General features: G+C 38.7%; 1 long non-coding RNA gene and 2 other non-coding genes across 3 annotated transcripts; 1 reads left to right on the top strand and 2 right to left on the bottom strand.

The window, feature by feature from the left end:
* The first annotated feature begins 9279 nt into the window (after window positions 1-9279).
* Window positions 9280-13629, top strand: LOC149607581 (uncharacterized). The gene is made up of 3 exons (XR_016377034.1): window positions 9280-11468; window positions 11533-11682; window positions 11760-13629. It is a non-coding gene; the product is annotated as an uncharacterized LOC149607581 (long non-coding RNA).
* Window positions 13630-14047: 418 nt separating this feature from the next.
* TRNAW-CCA (transfer RNA tryptophan (anticodon CCA)) lies at window positions 14048-14119 on the bottom strand. The gene has a single exon. It is a non-coding gene; the product is annotated as a tRNA-Trp (tRNA).
* A 67-nt stretch (window positions 14120-14186) lies between these two features.
* Window positions 14187-14258, bottom strand: TRNAW-CCA (transfer RNA tryptophan (anticodon CCA)). Its single transcript has one exon. It is a non-coding gene; the product is annotated as a tRNA-Trp (tRNA).
* Window positions 14259-17481: the final 3223 nt, after the last annotated feature.

The raw sequence follows: 17481 nt of genomic DNA, 5'->3' as shown, positions 1-17481 counted from the left end.
CTCAAATGTTAAGGAAGTAGAGGAATTTATTGATAATGTTATTTCTTGTGCTGCTGAGCACAATGACGAACATTTAGATTTGTTAACACGATTACAAATTCACAAACACACAACGACTTGTAGAAAGAAGGTCGATAATAATTCCGTTTGACGTTTTGGAATCCCGTTTCCACCTATGCCCAGAACCATAATTTACGACCCTAGTTTAAGAGAGCTTGGTAGCGTACAGGAAGAACTCAGATGTAAGGCAAGGTCAAAGAGATTGTATGAGATGTTGCAATCGAAAGAAAAAGAGTTTTGGGTAGATAGTTTTGAGGAGTTGCTAGCTAAGTTGGGTTGGTCAGAAGTGGAATATATTTCTGCCGTTACTTATGACCTCAAAAGGAAAACAGTTTTGTTGAAAAGACACCCTAAAGATACTAGAGTTAATCCTTACAATCCGTGCGCTTTGCGTCTTTGGCAGGCGAATATGGACATTCAATTCGTTCTTGATGCTTACGCACTGGTTATGTATATTGTATCATATATAGGAAAGTCTCAAAGAGGGATGTCTTTGCTTCTGCGCGAAGCTTCTAAACAGGCAAAAAATGATAAATGTTCAGTAAAACAGAAGTTGAAACTAATTGCTAATCAGTTCTTGAATGCCCACGAGGTAAGCGCTCAGGAAGCGGCTTACTGTGGTTTACAAATTCCTGTGTCCAGGTGAAGTCGCGCCTGTGTTTTTATAAACACCAATGCCCCTGAAAATCGTGTACACATTCTTAAGAGTCAATCTGAACTTGAAGAACTACCAGCAGACAGTAATAATGTTTTTGCCTCTGGGATGCTAGAACATTATGTTCAATGGCCAGAGGAACTAGAGGCAATAACGTTAGCTCAATTTGGTGCCTGGTACGAATATTCCAAAGCCCGTAGAGTGACTAAAGCCGCCCACGATCATGTTGATGAGGGAGAGAGCAATGAAGTTGAAGCTTGTGGTAAATGGCTGAAACTTAAAGATGAATCAGGGTTTATTAGGAAACGTGGCCGTGCTAAAATTATTAGGTACAGAAAATTCAATTTAGAAAAAGATCCCGATAACTTTTATCGTGAACAATTAATGTTGTTTAAGCCTTTACGCGATGAAAGTAATGATATTTTGACAAAGGATATGAAATCAGAATATGAGCTTTGTCGCGAAACTATTAATGCAGTTAGGAAAGAATTTCACAATGAAATTGACGAAGAAGCCGTAGAACAGGCTGTAGCTGATTTTGAAAATGGAGAAATTCAAGTGGATGTTACTAATATCCAGCCTGAATTAGAACATAGAAATGAAGTTGATAGATCTTTAGCTATGGATGATTCCGATTTTTTAATTAATACGGTTCAAGAACCTGTAGGAAATATTAATAGAGAAATTATTGATGGCAATGCCGAAAATACTGTTGCTCCGTCAATTACCTTAATTAATGACTCTGAGTACAACGCCCTTCTTAGAAAATTGAATTCAAAACAAAGAGAGATATATTACCATGTTTTGTATCATGTAAAAAGCAAAGAAACTCCGTTGCGCCTCTTTCTTACAGGGGGCGCTGGTGTGGGGGAAAGTCTTTTGATTAGTGCTATATTTGAATCTGTGTCAAGGTTTTACAACAAACAACCTGGGAGTAATCCATCGCAACCGAAAGTAATCCGTTGCGCACCTACTGGCAAGGCTGCCTTTAACATAGGTGGGGCAACTTTGCACAGTACTTTTAGTTTACCCGTTAGCCAATTTGGTGGAAATATATCGAGATTGGAAAGTGAAACACTTCATAAATGCAGGTTACTCTATGGTCAAGTAAAACTAGTAATAATTGACGAAATTTCAATGGTTGGAGCGAAAGTGTTTAATCGGGTAAACGCTAGGTTACAAGAGATTATGGGTTGTCCTGATTATTTTGGTGGTGTGTCTGTCGTTCTAGTTGGAGACTTTAACCAATTGAGACCAGTTTGCGATAATTTCGCATTTCAAGGTCAAAGTGAGAAAGATAATCCTTACGCGTCGTTAATTGGTAACCCAATATGGGAGCAATTTGAATTTGCCGAACTTGAGGAAATTATGAGACAGAGAGATGATAAAATATTTGCTGAAGCTTTAAATAGAATGGCTGTGGGAAGTATGACTCAAAATGATATTGATTTCTTTAGTAGTCTGGAGGTAACGCCTGAGCGTGTACCCCCAAAAGAAGCGATACATCTTTTCGCCACTAACGCGGAAGTAAACCAATTCAATGAAAATAAGCTTTTAAACATGAATACGGAAAAGGCTGTTTCGGTTTCAGTAGATGTTGTCAATGGTGATCTTAGTAGTGAAGTTAAAAATAACATACTTTCCCAAGTTGAAAAGTTAGCAACGTTGTAACGCTAAAAATTCCTATTTCTAAGAATAAGCTTGTGGGCATGTCAATTCCACGAAAATATATAATTGTTACCTCCCTGCAAAATTCTATTCCGGATTGATTTTGTAGATAAACCAATTTCGGACTTTCTCGGCCAAAGAAGTTCGAAACTGCTCTTTCGAATCCCAACAGTCATAAACCCATATCCTTAAGTCATTAGTCCTTATCTTTCCCTTACTCAACGCGAGAAGCGTTCTCCCTCCAGCTTCCCTCGAACGAATTTTGACAATCTTTCTTATTCATTTATTTCACTAAAAAGTATTGAGAGTTGCCTTTAACGTACGAACCAGTAAAATAGAATTGGTAAAGGCATTGTTGTATATTTGTATATATGTATATAGTACGGGTGCGCTTGGTCCCCTAATTGATAGCAGGACCAAGATAAGATCTATTCGTGAGTGTGTGTGTGCGGGCGCGCTTTACCTATAGAAAGCTGAACTTTCTTGGAAAGGACAATTTGGTCGGCGGTAAGAACCAAAGATGAAAGTGGAGCCCCGATGACTTCTTCTTAAGCCATTAAGGGCATGGAAGTGGCGCCTTTAAATAAAAGAGACGACAATATTGCTCTCGGGCGCGGGGTCCCAAAAAGACTTGAGAGAGAATATAAAACATAGAACAGAGAGACCCACGATTTTGAAGAGGAGAGCTGGTCTCTGGACGTCCCAGACTTAGGTCTAAATTTTATATCAACGAGATCGCGGAACCAACTTGAAATATTTCGGTTCGCTATGAAGTTTAGTTAAGAAAAACTCTTCTTCTCCAGCGCCGAATACCGCGCTTGAAAAGACTCTTAATTACTAAAAGAGCTCGGGCAATTAAAAACAATCGTCTGTAATTAAGACAACAGTGCCCGGTACCACACGCGACGCACGCCGCCAAAGATAATCACGGCTCGCCAGCACACGTGACGTTGACTATTATTTATTTATTATATTATTTTATTACTTTTATTGTTGTTATTATTATTATTTAAAGAGGTTCCTTAAGAACCTGCATGCCATTGTGTATTATTAACTTTTGTATGGTCATGACCTTCGTACCATGTTTATTTGTTTAAGTATAGTAAAGGTATCGACTTATTGGTAACTCTCAATACCGTCTTAAATTAATTTATCCTATAAAATCATCCCCTAGACAAACTGACTTTATCTTCCTGAAATGAGTAAGGTAGCGAGAAACCCGGATAGCCTAATCCTTTTTCCTTCGTACTTTTGTAGTGGATTGACATGTTAGTTAAATTTAATCTATTATTTCTTATGACCGTTACACAATTCGCTACAAACTGGGGGTCCGTCCGGGATTTAATGTTAATTAAACTAAGAATTAAGTACTTATGAAGCTAAATTAAAAAAAAATCAAAAAATCTCAATATATTCAGGGTGCCATATGCTATTTTTATTAGTTTGTTCGTTGATTGGTTGGTTTTCATTTTGGCATTTCGAGGATACTGTTGTAGATTAAAAATTTTTGCGAGGAAGTTAATAGTATTTTTATAATTGGTTTTATTGAACGTCTCTGGTCTCCATGCACCCTCTGCTAGATCGTAATTTTATTATTATTTTATGGTAAACTCGCCTAATGAGTGAAACGAATCCCTACTCTAGATTTAGCAAAGAAGACACATTATTGTGCAAGGAATCTCGCAGTGAGCGTTATAGAAATAGACAATTAGTTGATATGGCTTTCGTAGCGCGTAGTAACCCCTCTTCCAGGAATAATTCTCCTGTGAGATCTACAAGTCCGAATCAAATAGTAGAAATAGACCTGTCACACCACCGGTCGCCTCTAGCAGCTTAACCAATGTTACTTTAGTATCGGGAAACGTCTCCCAGGCTACCCCTAACCCTGTTATTACGACTACTACTAATACTCAGGTAACCGTTAGTAATACTGTCCCATTATGACTAGTAATAGTACTCAGAGTGGTACTAACACGAATGTTACCGTTTCCCATTCGGGTAGTGGGAATAACGCCCCAGGTACTAATCCGATACCTGGCGACGTATTAACTTTAATAATGACCCAATTAAATCAACAAGCGGCCGAACAGCAAAGGCTTAATTTATTATTAACGCAATTATTAAGTTCTCAGACTCAAAATTCGAGTACCCCTGCGCCTAGCGTTGTAGGTGCGGTATTATCTAATCCCCCGGCACCGCCGCCATGCCCTAGTTCATCATCTAGCCAATCTTTGCTGGTCACAAATAGTCTTTCGAACCAAATTCAAGCGACTACACCCCCACAAATTAATTCTAATCCACCCCCCTTGGGTGTCGCGACTAATTTGAATGTAGTTCCAAATAATGTAAGCGGGCAAGCCCCTTCCTTAACTCCACAATCTCAAGGACCAACGGTAGTAAATGCTGGTTCAATAGCAGGCGCCAACCAAGTTATGGCCCCTATCGTTTATTCAGCACCGTTGCCCCCTATGTCTTACTCAGGGAACCCAACTGATTCGGGCCCTAAAGAATTTTTGAAGAGAGCTAAGCAATTACGCTACGCTCATGATGTACCAGACCAATATTTTCTTCAAAAATTTGTAGCTCCCGCTCTTCACGGCCCAGCATTTGATTATTTTATAGAAAATTAACCGTTTGAAACTTTTGCCCAATTTGAGGAGGGTTTGCGAGCAAAATTTGAAAGAAAAGGGCAAGACGAGATAATTAAAGGAAAAATTTATGATAAAAGGCAAAAGCCCCTAGAAAGTGTCTCCGATTATGTCGAGAGCTTACAAAAATTATTTAATCAATTAAACAAACCCATGAGGGAAGAAAAGCAAATTAAAGTTATTCGATTTGGGCTAAGAGATAGCATCCAAAAACATTTAGTTGTTAAAGACAAGTATGTCAGTGTTCGTGAACTACTGGATGACGCAATGGGTGTCGAAAGAATTGTAAGAAGGGAAGGTCGCGAGCAAAACGACTCTAACCCCCCTACCAGTAGAAGTTTAGCCCAGGGCAATAGTGGAAATTTCAATAGACCATCCCCTCAGGCGAACCATCGCTCTTCGCAGGGTCGCCCTAGTAGCTATAACGGCCGGAATATTCCTCCTCCGGGAAGATCTATGAATTATAATGCAGGTCCCAATAATAATAGTAATAATTATAGGCAAAATAATTTTCAGAACCGTACAAATAATTCCAGTGGCCAAGTAAACAATCGCTCCCGTAATCCTAATTTTAATCGAGTGGCCCCTAATTCCGGTCCCTATTTTAACCCGAATGTCACTTGCCATGGTTGCGGAGAAGTCGGCCATGTGCGCCCCTATTGTCCGGTAATATTAAATGGTCAAACCCCGGTTTCGGGAAACGGAAATCGAGGCGACGTAGAAAGCGCCATCTCGGCCGCGTCTGCGCCGCCCTCTCAACAAGTGTAAAATCTAAACAAACTAGCACGGGGAATGAACCATCAGGGCCATCTAGTAAAACGAATGTTTTGCCAGAAAACCGAAATTTCTTACACATATTTTTAGGCTCTGTCCCGTGCCTAGCTTTAATTGATAATGGTTCTACTCACACTTTAATTCGTACCGATTTAAAACCCCTATTAGAACAACAAGGTTTTGTAACTACCAACAAAAATTTTGCTTTAGCTCAACCAGATTCCACCCTATTAGCCACTCAGGGTACCGTTAGGGTTCCATTTTGTATTCCCCTGAAACAAGTTAGTTTCGAAGCCGCTTATGTCTCCAACATTCCATACCAATGTATATTAGGTCGGGATTTCTTAGGAAATGTGGGTATGATTGTTGACTTCGGTGAAAATAATTTTTGGTATCCAGAAAGTAGTAAGGATAAAATCGATTTTGACCCCATTTTTGGCAGTAAGGGCAGTATTTTTAGTTTGTCATCCACTCCCGATCTTAGTGCTCACATTGATGAAGAAGGCATAACAAAGGCTCTCGACGAAGCTCCATTAGACGCTGATAAGAAATCGACACTAAGTTCCTTAGTGAACCAATATAAATCCATATTTTCTTTAATACCCGGTAAAACCCATAAAGTTGAACATTATATAGACGTAGGTAATAGCTTACCTCTCGCTTCACCCCCTTATAGATACTCCCCTACAAAACGCTCCATTATAGATAAAATAATCGACGAAATGTTAATGTTAGACTTAATCGAGCCCTCCAATAGTCCGTGGGCCGCTCCGAGCGTTTTAATTTGTAAACCTCCTCGTGCTCCTCGCTTATGCCAGGACTACCGAAATTTAAATTCCGTTACTCGCAAAGACGCCTATCCTCTCCCTAGGATAGACGATATCCTCGAATCTCTCCATAAACCGAAATACATAACCACGTGAATATGCGGAGTGGTTACTGGCAGGTCCCTTTACACGCGGCTCACCGCGATATTGCTTCTTTTGTTACCCACAGAGGTCTTTTTAGACCTAAAGTGTTAATGTTTGGACTGTCCAACGCCCCTGCCACTTTCCAACGTATGGTTAACCATATTTTCGGTGATTTCTTTAATTCCGGCGTATGCGCGTATTTAGATGATTTGATCATCGCTTCATCCGACTTCGAGACTCATATAAACACTCTCGGAAAAGTTTTTGAGCGTATTTTAAGTTCTGGTTTAACAGTTAAAGCATCCAAAACCCAATTTTGTAGACAGGAATGTCGGGTATTAGGCCATGTAGTTAGTTATGATGGTATAAAAGTAGACAGTGAGAAAACGGATTCGATAAGCAATTATCCGACCCCCAAAAATATTAAACAACTCCGTAGATTTCTTGGTATGGCGTCCAATTATAGAAGATTTATTAAAGATTTTTCAAAAATAGCCAGCCCTCTTAATTCTTTATTACAAATTAATACTACCTGGAGTTGGGGAGAAGCCCAAGAATCCGCTTTCAATACTCTGAAACGCCATCTTACATCTGCCCCCATTCTTAGTTCGCCTGATTATAGATACCCTTTCGTTATCCACTGTGACGCGTCCAATGTTGGCACGTAGAAGGCACGAAATTTGATATTTATACCGATCATAGTGCGCTCAAATGGCTTCTCACCGCACCTGACCCTACGGGAAAGTTCGCAAGGTGGAACGCCCATTTGCAATCTTTTAATTTTGATGTACACCATGTACCCGGGAAGAACAATGCTGTCGCTGATTTTCTATCCAGAATCCCAGAAGATTCTGATCCCCCTAACCTTAGTCCCGTAGGTCAAGTTTCGACCATTTCTGGCAGTAACCCTGATAGTCGCCCCGTTTTGTATGATAATGCTGAAATTATTAGTGCCCAAATTAAATACCCTAAATTAGGTCCATTGTTAATTTATTTAAGACAAGGTTATTTACCCGACAATAAAGAGTTGCGGGAATATATAGAAAAGGCAGCCCCCCGGTGCGACATTAGAAAAGACATTTTATACTACGACACTAAGAAGAGTACCCACGGATGGGACTCTTACAAAATTTTTGTTCCCGATGCATTGAAAGCACGGATTTTATATTTGAGTCACGACATCCCATCAGCCGGTCATTTTGGTGTAAGAAAAACAATAAAACGTATTCAGAGCCAGTTTACCTGGGAAGGACTCATGCTAGACGTGATGAAATACTGTAGCTCGTGTTGGTAAGCTTGCGGAAAATTATGAAGGCCCTTATAAAATAGCTAAAAAGCTAAGCTCTAGGACTTACAAATTAGAGAATATGGAGACGAAAAAGTTACTCTTTGGAACGTACCATATTTCTCAGCTAAAACCTTTCAAAGAGCGTAAGGATTAACCCTTCAGGATAGCGATTTTGATGCCTCCCTGGCAGTAACTAATGATAGTGAGCTAGACGACGAAAATTTTGTAGCGCTCCCTGCGGAATCCGTTAGTGATGAACCAGTGGACAATTTAGTATCCGATTTAACAAAGTCCCAAGCAGAATCTGACATAGATGAGCCGGTTGACGATTCGGAACCAATTTTTAAAGGTCGAGTGTTACGACCCAGGGATCCCGTAACTGGAAAGGTCATATCTAAAGTGTGATTTAAGGACCAGTTACAATATTATTTTTAAGCGCAATTTTGTTGTTATTTCGAAATAATTCTTTTTATATAGTGCACTTGTATATACTGAGATATCTCCAATGTTAATTTTTTGAATACACGCGTATAAACTAATGTTAATTTTTTTAAATCCATACTCATAACTTAATGTAAATTTTTAATGTTTATACCCAACTAACGATTAGTTTTTCAATGTTCGTATTTTAAATTTTTCTATGAAACTAATGGTTAATTTGTCAATGTTAATATCAAACTAAAAGTTAATTTGTCAAGGTTAAAATATCAGTTCGATCGAGGACGTTCGAAGCCAGTTTGGGGGGTATTGTAACGCTAAAAATTCCTATTTCTAAGAATAAGCTCTTGGGCATGTCAATTCCACGAAAATATATAATTGTTACCTCCCTGCAAAATTCTATTCCGGATAGATTTTGTAGATAAACCAATTTCGGACTTTCTCGGCCAAAGAAGTTCGAAACTGCTGTTTCAAATCCCAACAGTCATAAACCCATATCCTTAAGTCATTAGTCCTTATCTTTCCCTTACTCAAAGCGAGAAGCGTTCTCCCTCCAGCTTCCCTCGAACGAATTTTGACAATCTTTCTTATTCATTTATTTTACTAAAAAGTATTGAGAGTTGCCTTTAACGTACGTACCAGTAAAATAGAATTGGTAAAGGCATTGTTGTATATTTGTATATATGTATATAGTACGGGTGCGCTTGGTCCCCTAATTGATAGCAGGACCAAGATGAGATCTATTCGTGAGTGTGTGTGCGGGCGCGCTTTACCTATAGAAAGCTGAACTTTCTTGGAAAGGACAATTTGGTCGGCGGTAAGAACCAAAGATGAAAGAGGAGCCCCGATGACTTCTTCTTAAGCCATTAAGGGCATGGAAGTGGCGCCTTTAAAAAAAAGAGACGACAATATTGCTCTCGGGCGCGGGGTCCCAAAAAGACTTGAGAGAGAATATAAAACATGGAACAGAGAGACCCACGATTTTGAAGAGGAGAGCTGGTCTCTGGACGTCCCAGACTTAGGTCTAAATTTTATATCAACGAGATCGCGGAACCAACTTGAAATGTTTCGGTTCGCTATGGAGTTTAGTTAAGAAAAACTCTTCTTCTCCCGCGCCGAATACCGCGCTTGAAAAGACTCTTAATTACTAAAAGAGCTCGGGCAATTAAAAACAATCGTCTGTAATTAAGACAACAGTGCCCGGTACCACACGCGACGCACGCCGCCAAAGATGATCACGGCTCGCCAGCACACGTGACGTTGACTATTATTTATTTATTATATTATTTTATTACTTTTATTGTTGTTATTATTATTATTTAAAGAGGTTCCTTAAGAACCTGCATGACATTGTGTATTATTAACTTTTGTATGGTCATGACCTTCGTACCATGTTTATTTGTTTAAGTATAGTAAAGGTATCGACTTATTGGTAACTCTCAATACCGTCTTAAATTAATTTATCCTATAAAATCATCCCCTAGACAAACTGACTTTATCTTCCTGAAATGAGTAAGGTAGCGAGAAACCCGGATAGCCTAATCCTTTTTCCTTCGTACTTTTGTAGTGGATTGACATGTTAGTTAAATTTAATCTATTATTTCTTATGACCGTTACACAATTCGCTACAACGTCTGATACGTATGGTCTGCCCAAACAATTGACTCTTGCGTGTGGCGCGAGATACATGATGACCAACAATGTTGACACCTCTGACGGACTAATGGCGCGACCGGTTGGTTAAGAAAGATAGAGTACGGCACAAATAGGGTCGGGGATAAAATCCCGTTCAGGGTATGGATGGAGTTTGACGATCCCAAAGTTGGGAAAATGTTGAGGCAAAAATGTCATGGTTTATATTTGAATTGTAATATTAAGGCTTCGTGGACGCCTGTTGAAAAGGTCATCAAGTCGTTTAATAGAAAATGGAGACAAAATAATGCCCCAGTTTCTAGGAAACAATTGCCTTTGGTTGTTTCTGAGGCCATTACGATACATAAAAGTCAGGGTGATACTTACTCCTCGGTAGTGGTTCATTGTAAGGCTACAAAAATATTGAAAGAGCGCATTTATATGTGGCTTGTAGTAGAGCGAAAACCGCTTCCGGTTTATATATTGATGGAAAATTTAAAGTTCCTAATTCACCCAAAAACAACCTAGTAGAATTAGAACTTAAGAGGTTGTGAGACACAAAAAGCATCGAACTACCTTTCTTGCATGATCCCGTTTTCATTTATGTACATAACGTGCAGTCTTTAAATGCTCATTTAGAAGATGTTTTAGCAGACAATGTAATAATGCAAAGTCAAATGTTATGTTTTGTTGAAACGTGGAAAAAAGAGACGGACGATTTTAGAGTGCTATCTTTTAAGGAAGTAGGTGGTATTTACTTGCCAAGTACGGCACGCAGAGTTGCTTTTGGTTCGTCCATATATTTAAGAGACACGCCTGAAAACGAAGTTAAAGAGATAGATACTAGAGTTTTACGAAGCGACATTCCTGTTAGAAATTCTCACGTGGAACGTTGCTGGTTAGATGTTTACATAGAAGGAGAACTTGTATCTGTGGTATTGTTGTACAAATCTCCCTTAGGAAGTTTGGGAACTGTACTAAGAAACCTACTTTAGGCTTGGGATCCTGTACTAAGAAACCTACTTTAGGCTTGGGATCCTGTACTAAGAAACCCACTTTAGGCTTGGGATCCTGTACTAAGAGATCCACTTAAGGCTTGGGATCCTTGACTAAGAGACCCACTTAAGGCGGTCATATAAGTTTGGTATTAATCCATTTAAAAATATGGTATTTTTTATGAGTAACCTGGAGGATTGGCGTAGTTCATGAGTAGCCTAGAGGATTTGTGTAGTTAATGAATACCCTAGAGGTTATGCGTAGTTCATGAATACCCTAGAGGATATGCGTAGTTCATGAATGCCCTAGAGGATTGGAGTGATTCATGAGTAACCCTACAGCATTGGTTTAGTTCATGGGTAACCATGGAGGACAAGGTCAACGAAATTGTAAACAAGGTATGTAATAGTGATAATTAGTTAATGGGGATAATCGTTGAGGTGATTTATTGTGGTTCTTCAGAAAATACGTCGGCAAATATATCTCAAGGCTTATCCTTAGGCTTAATAAAGGTGAAATACAACTCTGAAAACGTTAAAATGGTTGCGTCAGATGACTGAGATCTGGAGCGGCAACTGTGGGTTCATGTAAAGGCGAACCACTGAACAAAGTGTAAGTGTTGCACCAAGTTTCATAGGTTTGGTGAAGAATGGAGCAATTTTGTATAGCGTACTTTAAAAATGTATTAGGTATGGCGAAGCGGAAATGGCTGAAAAATCGGCAACAATTCAATAGTCCTAGACGAAAATCCCCTTTTTTCGGCAAAACGCCGCCGAGGTGATTTTGAAAATGTTCCTGGGGCCTTATCTGCCGTTGGTAACACTGCAGCGTCCTCAAAAGTTGGCCAACGCTCAAAGCAGAAGTTGGACTCGCCGCAATTTATCGAATAGAACTATAGTTCTAGCACCTTCAATGTTATGGGAGCGGCAATTAGAGCAATACAAGGGCGGGCTGCATAGCGGTCTAGCAGTGGAAATACAGAAAGGAGAAAAACTTAACGCCAAGAGGCAGAGTTTTCCTATTTTGTGGAACTGAAGTCGTCTTGGTCTTTGTTATCTGAAACGTACAGCGCCAATACACTTATGTAATAGTTTCGAAAAAACGAAACATTATGAACTACGCCTCATCTACTAGGTTATTGCTTTCTTTCGGACGCTATCCACGAAACATTCATCCTTAAACAGTCTGAAGAAGTTTTTATTTTTAATAGTCCTAATTTGATTGTGGTTTTTTCCCAAATGGGTTTTCCCAGAGCCTTTTTTCCCACATGCGCTGTGGGTTTCTATGGCTCGAATTAGCTTGTATTATGACATGAATATTTGACATCCATTGCATCGTTCGATAATGCTATTAATAAATTTATTCGTGGATAGCTCAGACGTCAGAGTGAAAAATCAACTCACAATTTAAAAATAAGTGTTTTAATATTAATAATTCAACTGTGATTATGGTTTTTTCCCAAATGGGTTTTCCCAGAACCTTTTTTCCCACATGCGCTGTGGGTTTTTATGGCTCGAATTAGCTTGTATTATGACATGAATATTTGACATCCATTGCATCGTTCGATAATGCTATTAATAAATTTATTCGTGGATAGCTCAGACGTCAGAGTGAAAAATCAACTCACAATTTAAAAATAAGTGTTTTAATATTAATAATTCAACTGTGATTATGGTTTTTTCCCAAATGGGTTTTCCCAGAGCCTTTTTTCCCACATGCGCTGTGGGTTTTTATGGCTCGAATTAGCTTGTATTATGACATGAATATTTGACATCCATTGCATCGTTCGATAATGCTATTAATAAATTTACTCGTGAATAGCTCAGACGTCAGAGTGAAAAATCAACTAACAATTTAAAAATAAGTGTTTTAATATTAATAATTCAACTGTGATTATGGTTTTCTCCCAAATGGGTTTTCCCAGAGCCTTTTTTCCCACATGCGCTGTGGGTTTTTATGGTTCGAATTAGCTTGTATTATGACATGAATATTTGACATCCATTGCATCGTTCGATAATGCTATTAATAAATTTATTCGTGGATAGCTCAGACGTCAGAGTGAAAAATCAACTAACAATTTAAAAATAAGTGTTTTAATATTAATAATTCAACTGTGATTATGGTTTTTCCCAAATGGGTTTTCCCCAAATGGGTTTTCCCAGAACCCTTTTTCCCATATGCGCTGTCGGTTTTTATGGTTCGAATTTGCTTAATGTTAAATTATGCTGAAGGTTCCAATATATAATGTTAAATAACTATTCAATGTTGTATATAGATAAAAACGTTGAAGAATTATAAATACTGTTCTGTTAATGGTTTTTCAATAACCTTTTGTTCCCATATGTATTGTGGGTTTTATGGTTTTAATTAGGTTATATTTAACTTTTCCTGTACAGTTTAATGTATTATGTTATTTATTGCTTTGTATATATTGAAGTATTGTTGAAGTGTTATAAATACTGTCTTCTGAGCCTAATGTAATATTATAAATACCGTCTTCTGAGCCTAATGTACTTTCAGAATGTTATGGTCTTGAATTAAATGAAAAGTGAATAAAGTGAACGTTAAAATATATGACATCGTCCCTATATTATGTAAGATGAACCTCGTTCGGCCGTCGAAGGTAATTTAAGACAAGAAATGATGATAATATACATGTATGAAGTCGATAAGTTTAATAATATAGGGGTAATTAAGTGACTATTTTAAAATTCAATTCCTGCTCTTGCAAAGAATTAAAAAAAGCGATAGATGCATATATTTAGGTTGTTTAAGGGGTAGTGATAGTCATCTCCACTCGGAGAGGTAAAATTTTGGCTTTCCCAACTTGTTATTATTGCTTTGACCCGGACGTGATTCCAACACAAAGCCTTCTGATCTGGAGTCAGACGCGCTACCATTGCGCCACCGAGCCCCCTGACGGTTTAATTGGTAGAATTTCTATAAACAACGTAAAAACTAACCTTTATTATTTGTTTGACCCGGACGTGATTCGAACCCGCAGCCTTCTGATCTGGAGTCAGACGCGCTACCATTGCGCCACCGAGTCCCCTTTACGAAGGTTTAATTGGTAGAATTTCTATAAACAACGTAAAAACTAAATTTTATTATTTGTTTGACCCGGACGTGATTCGAACACGCAGCCTTCTGTTCTGGAGTCAGACGCGCTACCATTGCGCCACCGAGCCCCCTTTACGAAGGTTTAATTGGTAGAATTTTAAAAACAACTTAAAAACTGATTTTTACCTCTCCGAGTGACGTATGTCTTGGAGAGGTATTACACCGGCCGCGTCTGTCTGTGTGTCTGTGTGTGTGTCTGTCTGTCTGTCTGTCAGACCCCACGTGACCGCGTTCGCAGTTTACAAATTGGAGCAAACAAATACCCGATTTCCGGAACGCGTTCGCGGTTCACGGAAATTTGACCATTCATCTACCAACACCAGTCTTTACTAACTGGCTTCTAAGGACCACAATCTGCTAGTCTTTGTCCATCCCACATGGACACTAGCCTGTACTTGCTGGCTCGTAAGCACCACCATCTTCCGTTCTTCGTCAATCCAACATTGACACCAGCTTCAATGCACCACCATCTTCGGTTATTTGTCCATTCCGGCTTCTTCTCCATCGTTATCGTTTGGTTTTAAGATATACGCGGCGATCGGCTAGGGTTACGAGAAACGTCTAGCCTCCCAATGGCAGGGCTTCCACCATCGGTTCACGCGAATGCGTTTTTATCAATTATTATAATGGAAACGAATCGTATATATACCCCAAAATTTGAAGAAAGCGGGAAGAGGGGTACCCTTCACTTTAAACGTCAATATTAGCAAAGTTTGAGATGATAATAGGTATAACTTTATTTTAATCGATTTAACTATTATTAATGTTAATCATTGAAGATTAAAATAATTAAAAATAATTATATTTATTTGAATATTAAAGATAATCTTGTTTCTCAACTCAAAATTAATACGGAATGAGTTAAAAAGCAGTCTATGTTTTTGTCTGTGTGTGTCCGTCCATTGTTACACTAGGGCGTCGCGTTAGCAGTTAGCCTTGTGTTGATGTGTTAAGAAATCATACAGAACCTTAATATTCCCTTTTTCCATAATATAAAGTGAATATGTGGAAGTATTTTTCGTAATTATGTTGCATTTAGTACTTTTGTAGCTTTAGAGCTCTGTTTCATTTTGATATTCCAAAGATTTTTTTTAATATTGTTATTTGAAATGGCTGTTTATATATTACTTAAGCTATACTACATCTGTATATAGAATAATCCTTGGTTTAGTGATTTCATGAAGAAAACTAAGACCTAGACTCCGACGGGTATATGAAGTATCATCCGCAATAGGCTTAGTGAAACAAAGAGTAAATAATTGAGGCCTGAGGTGAAGTAAACTTTGGGCTTTGATTTTCGTGTCTGAAATGAAGAGACATCAACGGTTCAGAGTGAGCCGAAAGTTAAATACACTATTAAATAATCAGGTTAAGATTTTATAATAGAAGAAAAGATCATGGTGGCAATTAGAATAGTAAAAGGGCTAAGGGTAAACGGGTAGTAGCTACAGACTTTTTATTCTCTTTATGGTGCGCATTGACTATTAGTGCGTCTAGCTACAATTTAGCTTTGGTATTATTTAAAATTAACATTCATGTTGGCAAACTAAGAATATTGTTGAGGTGAGACGAAACGATAGTGTTTACATTGCAAACCAGTTGTGAATGTAGCTATCAGAATATACGGTAAACAGCTGAAGCGTAGACTTCATTTCCTGATCTTTTCCCCATTGACTGATTTCCATGTGTCCAAGATTTATCCTTAATGGATGTAAAATGTCGTCTGCTTCACTGTATTATTCGATATGCTTGGAATACTGCTTCAATATTTCGTAAATTTTTACTTGAAAAAAGAGAAATAATTCCATATCTAGGTAAATAAGTTTGTAGTAGTAGACCTCTTGACTCGGAGAGGTAATATTTTGGTTTTCCCAACTTGTTATTATTTCTTTGACCCGAACGTGATTCCAACACGCAGCCTTCTGATCTGGAGTCAGACGCGCTACTATTGCGTCACCGAGTCCCCTTTACGAAGGTTTAATTGGTAGAATTCTAAAAACAACTTAAAAACTGACTTTTATTCTTTCTTTGACCCGGACGTGATTCGAACACGCAGCCTTCTGATCTGGTTTCAGAAGCGCTACCATTGCGCCACCGAGCCCCCTGAACGAAGGTTAAATTGGTAGAATTTCTATAAACAACGGAAAAACTAAATTTTATTATTTGTTTGACCCGGACGTGATTCGAACACGCAGCCTTCTGATCTGGAGTCAGACGTGCTACCATTGCCCCACCAAGCCCCCTTTACGAAGGTTTATATGGTAGAATTTTAAAAAACACTTTAAAATTGATTTTTACCTCTCCGAGTGACGTATGTCACGGAGAGGTATTACACCGGCCGTGTCTGTGTGTCTGTCTGTCTGTCAGACCCCACCTGACCGCGTTCGCAGTTTGCGTATCGGAGCAAACAAATACCCGATTTCCGGAACACGTTCGCGGTTAATGGAAATTTGGCCATTCATCTACCAACACCAGTCTTTACTAACTGGCTTCTAAGGACCACAATCTGCTAGTCTTTGTCCATCCCACATGGACACTAGTCTGTACTTGCTAGCTTCCAAGCACAACCATCTTCTGTTCTTCGTCAATTTCACCTTGACACCAGCTTCTATGCACCACCATCTTCTGTTCTTCGTCAATTCCACATTGACACCAGCTTCTATGCACCACCATCTTCTGTTCTTCGTCAATTCCACATTGACACCAGCTTCTATGCACCACCATCTTCATGTCTTTGTCCATTCCACATGGACGCCAGTCAGTCCATTCTGGCTTCTTTTCCTTCGTCATCGTTTGGTTTCAAGATTTACGCGGCGATCGGCTAGGGTTACGAGAAACGTCTAGCCTCCCAATGGCAGGGCTTCCACCATCGGTTCACGCGAATGCGTTTTTATCTATTATTATAATGGAAACGAATCGTATATATATCCCAAAATTTGAAAAAAGCGGGCAAGAGGGGTACCCTTCACTTTAATCGTCAATATTAGCAAATTTTCGAAAGATAATAGGAACAACTTTATTTTAAAATATTTAACTATTTTTAAAGTTATTTACTGGCGATTAAAATAATTAAAAATAATTATATTTATTTAAATATTAATGATAAACCCAAGTACCGAAGTCGTTAAATCATTGTCTCCTATATCTATCAAGGCCCGTGCATTGCGTTATATTTCCTACATTGCCTCATATCTATTTAGGCCCGTGCATTGCGTTATATTTCCTACATTGCCTCTTATATCTATTTAGGCCCGTGCATTGCGTTATATTTCCTACATTGCCTCCTGTATC

The sequence above is a fragment of the Phalangium opilio genome, unplaced genomic scaffold (genome assembly GCF_054372755.1).
Source record: "Phalangium opilio isolate 3A_F unplaced genomic scaffold, DU_Popi_V2 ptg000352l_1, whole genome shotgun sequence".
Classification (NCBI taxonomy): domain Eukaryota; kingdom Metazoa; phylum Arthropoda; class Arachnida; order Opiliones; family Phalangiidae; genus Phalangium; species Phalangium opilio.
Note: the sequence above shows the minus strand (reverse complement) of the source record. Positions and strands in the feature narration are given on the sequence as shown.